Raw genomic sequence first — 7,594 nt, forward strand, 5'->3', positions numbered from 1 at the left:
CTCCCGCTAAAATGGGGACTAAATGTAGTGTCATAAAATTATGACCCCTATAATTTTAACCATAATTTGGGTCCTCACCTTTGCAATGACATTTCCTTTCGTAACCAAGACCTATTTCTGCATTCTCACCCCTTCACTCTTCCTCCTCCATGTCCTATGTCTTCTCTAGACCCTGTATGGGCCCCAAAATAGGGTAGGACAGGGGCATAGCGCCCTTTTCCCCTCTAGGACAAGGGCATGGCACCCTTATCCCCACCCTTAGGGTGGTCCTATGTTAGGTTTGTCTGGTCTCCTATGCATAACTTGTCTTCAAGGTTTGCAATTCATCTTTGTCGGCCTTCGGTGGTTGAAAATTAATTCTTGGGGCATGTATAAAAAGGAATTAAATTCCCTCATTCATGGATGGATGATGAATGGATAGACGGATGATAAGGGATAAGAAGCATAAGGAGAAGATACAAGATTCCAAGGTCATCATCAAGCATTCAAGCATTCAAGTCTTCTTCATTCATCCATTCGAGCAACATTACAACACATTTGCAAGCATGTGTGTGTGTTAGGTTTTTATCATGCTACATGCCATTTCATACAATATTTATGATTACATTCAAGAAGCAAAGCAATTTGACAGATCTACAAGGTATACATTTCCATTCTTTACATTCAAGAATTTGCAATTACTTTCTTTCAAGGTTGATTCCTCAACTGGGGTTTGACTGAGGCAAACCCCTATCCACAACCATTTTCCATCTCTTTTCTATGTAGGTTGCAGGTGCATATCTATAATTGCAGTTTTGGGCTTCATTTGCAGAGATGAAAGAACCCTTTTTGTTTCACATATTTTTTGGCGGACCATGTACATTCCCACCATGGTCCTGATGGATTTTCTCCAAGTTTGCAGGGTAGATCTGTATCAGTCTAATTAGCTCAGATCTGAAGTTACAACACGATCCCAAACTGGTAGCTCCTCATTTCACTCATTTCCTCTCTGTTTTCCACATAGTCAACAAGTCAACTTTCTCATTTACAAAAGAGGATAAATCACACTTCAACCGCTTGCAATCCACTCAGAATTCACATCCTTGTTTCCCTTAGATTTGGATCTAGCAGATCCATTCCCCTCTTTTGAATGTAAAGTATCTCCCAAGTGAAAATCATCCTAGTGTCTTTCTTTCTCTCTCCTAGGTGGGGAGTCACTAGGATCCAATTTTTCACTTTACACTATATAATAATAGCCTATAGAATCTCATTCCTCCATCAAAACCACCTTTTGTAGAAAATCCTTTTTCTACCCTTGTCATTTACCTAGGCAATATGGTGGGCCTTGGTGGTGGTGGTGGTGGCACTGATGGTAACAATCCACCCCCACCTCCTAATTTGACTTTTAAATTTCCTATCCTAGCACAAAGAGCCAATGCTAATTTTAAGAATATTCCTCCTACTACTCTTCCCCATTTTTATGGTCTTCTTATAGAAGACCCAGACACCTTCCTTTTTGAATTTGATGTCATATGTAGAAGTTATGATTATACCACAAATACACACAAACTCAAGCTATTTCCTTCCACCTTGAAGGATTATACTCTTTGTTTGTTCATGTCCTTAGGTGAAGATTCTATAGCTAATTGGGACGCCATGAAAGAAAAATTCCCTAAAAAATACAAGGAATATTGTAGAGGAAGTGATATGAAAGGGGGTGATATATTTTGCATGAAACAAAAGGATGGAGAATCTTTGGAGGACTATGATGAAAGGTTTCTCTTTAGTTTGAAGAAGTCAAAGCATAATTAGTTAAGTGCAGATTCTTAAAAAATCCAGTCTGCCTAAGAGGAATCAATGAGGAATGTATCGATTCTCTAGATCCCATCGGAGGTGGAGATACTACTCAAGCAACTTGGGATGACATACAGAAACTACCAAAATTATTCTAGAGTTGCATTAAAGAGGCTGAGAGGATACAAATATACATCAAACAAGTCCAACTCAAGAGTATCAAGAACAAAATTAAGCAACTTTCTCAAGGATTTTCAACAAGATATTATTAACAACATGGCTATACAAATAGATACTCTTTAGGAAAAATAGAAGCTTGAGGTTGTGGAGGCAATGTTAGATGAATTGTGTCCTTGTTGTAGACAGAAGAAGAAGGATTGCAGATGCAAGAAGCTGGCAAGAACTGAAAGAAAATCTAATAAACCATAATTTCATCCATTAGAAGATGATGAAGGTTAGAACTTCTATCTAGAAATAATGAGGTCATGGGCTCCAAGACAAGGTATGCCACCAGACCCTTTATCTCTTAATGGTCCATATTTTCATGCACCTAATACTCAATGGAAATCTCAATATCCACAATTTTTGGCAATTATTTTACTCAACCATGGAATTACCAACTAAACTCTTGTCCTAGTCCTCAAGCTCAGTGGCAATCACCCCCAGGGAACAAGCAGCCACAACAAACATATTGGCCACAATCACATCCATGGAAAGGACATCAATGGCCTAACTAGTCAGCTGGTTACCTCCAAACTAACCAATCTTCTAGCCAACCAACCATTATGCCACCTACATCCAAAAATGCAACTCCATCTAGATCTACTCAACTACTTGCTCAGCTTGCACCTAATCCCAACAATAAGCCACAACAACAACCACAAAAACCAATATATTCTATGGATTTTAATCAATACCTTATTTATGCAGTTAGTATAAGTGATAAACATCTTTGAATAGGCAAAATTGTGTCATCCCTTGTTACTCTAGTTATAACATAATTATCATGAGGAAGAAGACTAGATTGATATTAGCCATACCCTACCAAATGAAGAGCCTAAGGATCCAAAACCTCCATTTCCTCAAAGACTAGTTCAACCAAAGCCAATATCTAAACCATCCTTTGATTTCTTATAACAACTTAAGCATGTATGTGTGAAGATACCTCTATTTGCAAAAGCATGGAGCTATGTCACACTTTGGGCCAGTGGAGGTTAGTCCGACTGAACTGAGTTTGGTTGGACTGCTCCTCAGTTGTGTGACACCACATGGCGCCAAAATGGCACTAGGAGTTCGACCGAACTCAATTCAGCCGAAATCCCTTAGTTGAAAAGCCACCATAAAAAATAAAAATAAAAATAAAAATTTTGAAATGTTGAAACTAAGGGTAGTTCGACCGAACTATCCTATGTGGCCTGCCATGTGGCACCAAAAAGGCCAATTTTTGTGCAATTTTTCCAGATTCAACTTCTACCTAATTTTTCATCAATTATTTTTTTCAAAAATCAAAAAATACTCTTTTGTAGATCTCGAAGTCATGAATCCGGTCATATAAAATTTTTACTATTTTGATAATTTTGAATATTTTTTATTAATTAAACATTGCAAGTAACTTTTTAAAGTAAAAAAAGAGGTTGATTCGAAATTAAAAAATAAATATTGAATAAAATAAAATTCACTAGATTAGAGAATCTTCTCGAAAAGGGTTTTTTTTTTTTGGTTAATGATAAATTTACTAGTCAAGAGGTGGCACCAGCCAAAAACTCTCAAATTTAGCTATGGTGGACTTCAAAATATTATAACGAGAAAAATATAAATCAAAATTTGAATTTTTATTTATTTAACACTGCATATATATGTTGTCTACTTGGAAAAAAAATCCATTTTCATTTTCTTGTGTGGCGCTGACTAGAACCCCTAATTTTCAACGTTTTTCAGCAATGAAAAATCTGTCTTTGAAATTATTAAAAAAATATCAATTTTTTTCCTAAATTTTTTTTAAAATAACAGACATAAATTTCATTAATATTTCTACATTTGGTCAGTTTACATCATTTCAAAATTCAATTTATAAATGTCATTTTTCTATGGTCGAAGTTAAATGGTTTAGTTATGTTGGATGGTGCTTTTATAAAAGTGTGACACGACATTGTGCTTTTACCCCTATATATAGTAAGGCTATTAGAGATCCATGCCTCAAGAACCCAGGAAGGAAAAAGAAGGATCCCAGAATAGTTCATGTAATGGGTAAGTTGGTTGATATAATGTTAGGGAAGGTAATCATGCCTAAATATTCAAACCCTGGCAACCTAGTAGTTGCAGTTATAATAAATGGAGTTACAATTCAAAATGCCCTAATTGATCTAGGAGTTTCCATCAATGTTATGATTAAAGATATCATACAACATCTTAATCTGATCTAGGTGATAAATAAGAGGGATATTTCAAGTTTGTGGTGAAGCTAATGATGTTTGATAGAAGTCCTTTTTTACAAATACAAGATGAGGATCAAATTATGACACAAGTGTTAAACAATGCATGTGGATCATATGTTGTAGAAGAACAAACCTCAAACAATTTTGCATGTTCACTACAGATGCTACTGCCTAATTCAGACTTGATCACATCTACAATGTTGTATGCATTGTTACCTCATGAGATAAATTTTCCAAGTATCAATGAGGCAACTATGAAGGAGCTCACTAATAAGATAGAAGTAGCTCCTGACAGGAAACTTATTGTCAATTGCAACCTCTCTGCAAAACAAGAGAATTCCTGGGACAAATTGCTACAGAAACACAAAAATGCATCTTCTTGGGAATATATTGATATGGAAGGTTTGGATCCCAAACCCTATACTCATAGAATATATATTCATGATAATATTAAACCTATTAAGAAGTCACAAAGGAGGGTAAATCTTGCTCTCTAGGAGATTGTCAAGAATGAGTTGTGATTTGCAAAAGTTGTTGGATGCCGATTTTATCTACCCAATATCAAATAGTGAATGGATGTCTCCTTTAAATATTGTTCCCAAAAAAGGAGGCAATGGAGGATTTGTATGGATTAGATGGAATTGAACAAGGCAACAAAGAAAGGTCACATTCCACTACCCTTGATTGATCAAGTTATGGATTCTCTAGTAGGTAAGAATTATTTCTAATTTCTTGATGGTTTTAGTGGCTACAATTAAAATCAGATAGCACTATAAGTCTAGGACAAGACTACTTTTACCTCCCCATGGGGAACTTATGCCTACTATGTTCTTCTGTTTAGCTTATATAATGCTCCAGCAACCTTTCAAAGAGAAGTCTTGAGTATTTCTTAGATATTTCTCACAATGCCATGGAAATCTATATGGATGATTTCACCATTTATGAAGATGATTTCCAAGAGGCACTTGATAACATATCCAAAGTTCTGCAAAGGTGTTAGGATCATAGCCTTTCATTAAATAGTGAAAAATGTTTTCTCATGATGCAAGAAGGGGTGGTCCTTGGACACTACATCTCAACACAAGGCATTCAAGTGGATCCTGCTAAAATAGAGGTGATAAAAAATCTTCCAACACCTACTAAACAAAAAGACATTCGTAGCTTTTTTGGCCATGTTGGTTATTATAGGAGGTTTGTTAAAAATTTCAACACTATAGCAAGTCCTCTATATGGCATGTTACTTAAAGATGTGGATTTCTAATGGACACCAGTATGTGACAAGGCCTTCCAAGATATTAAGACTATCCTCACTCAAGCGCCAATTCTTCAAGGGCCTAAGTGGAGATTTCCATTTTACATCTATATTGATGCCTCTTACCATGCAGTTGGAGCAGTCTTAGCACAAAAGAATGGTAGTTTTGAAAATGTGGTCTTCTACATCAGCAAAAATCTCCAAGGTGCTGAATTAAATTATACTATTACAAAAAAAGATATGTTAGCTATGATTTATGCACTTAACAAATACAAATATTATATAACTGGGTACCAGGTATATATCTATAAAGAGCACACAATAATCTATTGATGCAAAAGTTTTCACTCTTGATGAACAACCTTGATCATTAATCTTGTGTAACATGGAAACAACCTCCAAGTGTGAGACCTTACGTAGTTGAGGTTAAATCTTTAGAGAAGGCTGACTTCCTTTCCAATATGAGTGCAAGTGTTAGACCAACCCAACAGTGGTAAAACTAATCTATGATCTAACAAGGAAAAGGGAGAAAGAGGGGATGCTTGAAAAAAAGGAAATAAGATTTTCACCTAGACTGAAAGTGATCTTCCTTGCCTACAGCTACACAAGACATCAATAAAACTACCTCAAGTATGCACAAAATCCTATCCTAATTATCTTCCAAGATGCTAAGTGAAGGTTGAAATTTTAAATATAGCAGGAGGAACTGATTCAGTTCACAGATGACATCTACAAGGGATCAACACACTCACCTAAAACTAAAGAAAACAAACAAAAATGCATTCAAACTGGAAGTACACAATCTGCTAAAACTGAATAAAGGAAAGAAAGGCTAATTTTATTCTTGAAAGGGCGAGGCAAAATTTACAAGTGCAGAGAAACATAAGTTTTTTGTAGAAGAAAAAGAAAGAAGATCTTGGCCTAATCAGGGCTACAAAATTACCTTTAAATCTCAAGCATAACTCAGGTTGAACCACTGAGAAACTCTAACCCACCTAGGGTTAGGTTACAAAATATCAAAGAGGAGAAGAAGATCAAATCAAGGATAATCTGATGGCATGTTGAAAATCAGCTTTGAAAGCGTCCTCTACCTCTGAAAAAGAAAAAATCCCTGCAAGGAAGATATCTCTACATTGATGCATCTTTGAAAAATGGTCCTCTGCAGCATGGGGAAAAGAAAAATATGTAAATGAAGGGAAAGACCTATGCACATGAAGCATGGCTAGGTACAATGGCAGAGAAAGAATTATTTGATCCATAATGAATGAGCATGGGTTGCATATGAGAACGAGCTACTAAGTCCAATCTGGAGTAATGGTAGAGTCCTTTAGTAGTTGGACTGAAGATCAGATTGTATTCAGCCGTCAACCAAGGAAAAACTCAGGCCTCAATCGTTTAGTCATCAATTACCCTGCAAAAGGGATTTAAATTTTTACCTAGTCATGGGTTTGAATTTTTGCCCTTGAATCCTTCAGATCGTGGGAAAAATTAGTGATTGAGATCCAACTGCATAGCCTTCAAAAGGCTCAATTTTGGTTTAAAACATGGTCATCCGATTGGGCCATCATGAAGATCTGATGGTCATGGATGTTTGGCATGGCACCTCGAGTTCATGTCTCCCTTATTGTGCAACCATCGAATTGGTCCAACTCTTTATGTAGGATAGCGGAGGACACCTTGTCCTTGTGTATTTCTTACCCCTCACACCATTTTGATGTGCCTTTCCCTTGGTGCGGAATAACAAAGAATGAAGTATCCATCTCCTTTAGTTACACCGCATGGCATCCTGATTTATTGCATTTTCCATGTAAGATGGCAGGAAACATTGTCCGCATCATCTATTTGTTACCCCGCATCACCTATTCTTTGTGCTTTTGTTCGGTGTGGATAATGGGATGACCATACAACCTGCTCACTATTTAACCTACAACACCCTTCATCCTACATCTTTCACCTTGCAAGGTGTCAGGGAACATCACTCGCACTCTATTTTTCTTACCCCGTAGGGCCCAATTGCTTCCCAAAATCCCTTGTAGGATGGTAGGGAAGCCCTTTATTCTTTGACCTTTCTGTCGTGCGAAGTGGTAGGGAACAAAATTTTCCTTTGCTTTCTCTTACCCCACAAGCATCATTT

The sequence above is a fragment of the Cryptomeria japonica genome, chromosome 4 (genome assembly GCF_030272615.1).
Source record: "Cryptomeria japonica chromosome 4, Sugi_1.0, whole genome shotgun sequence".
Taxonomy (NCBI): domain Eukaryota; kingdom Viridiplantae; phylum Streptophyta; class Pinopsida; order Cupressales; family Cupressaceae; genus Cryptomeria; species Cryptomeria japonica.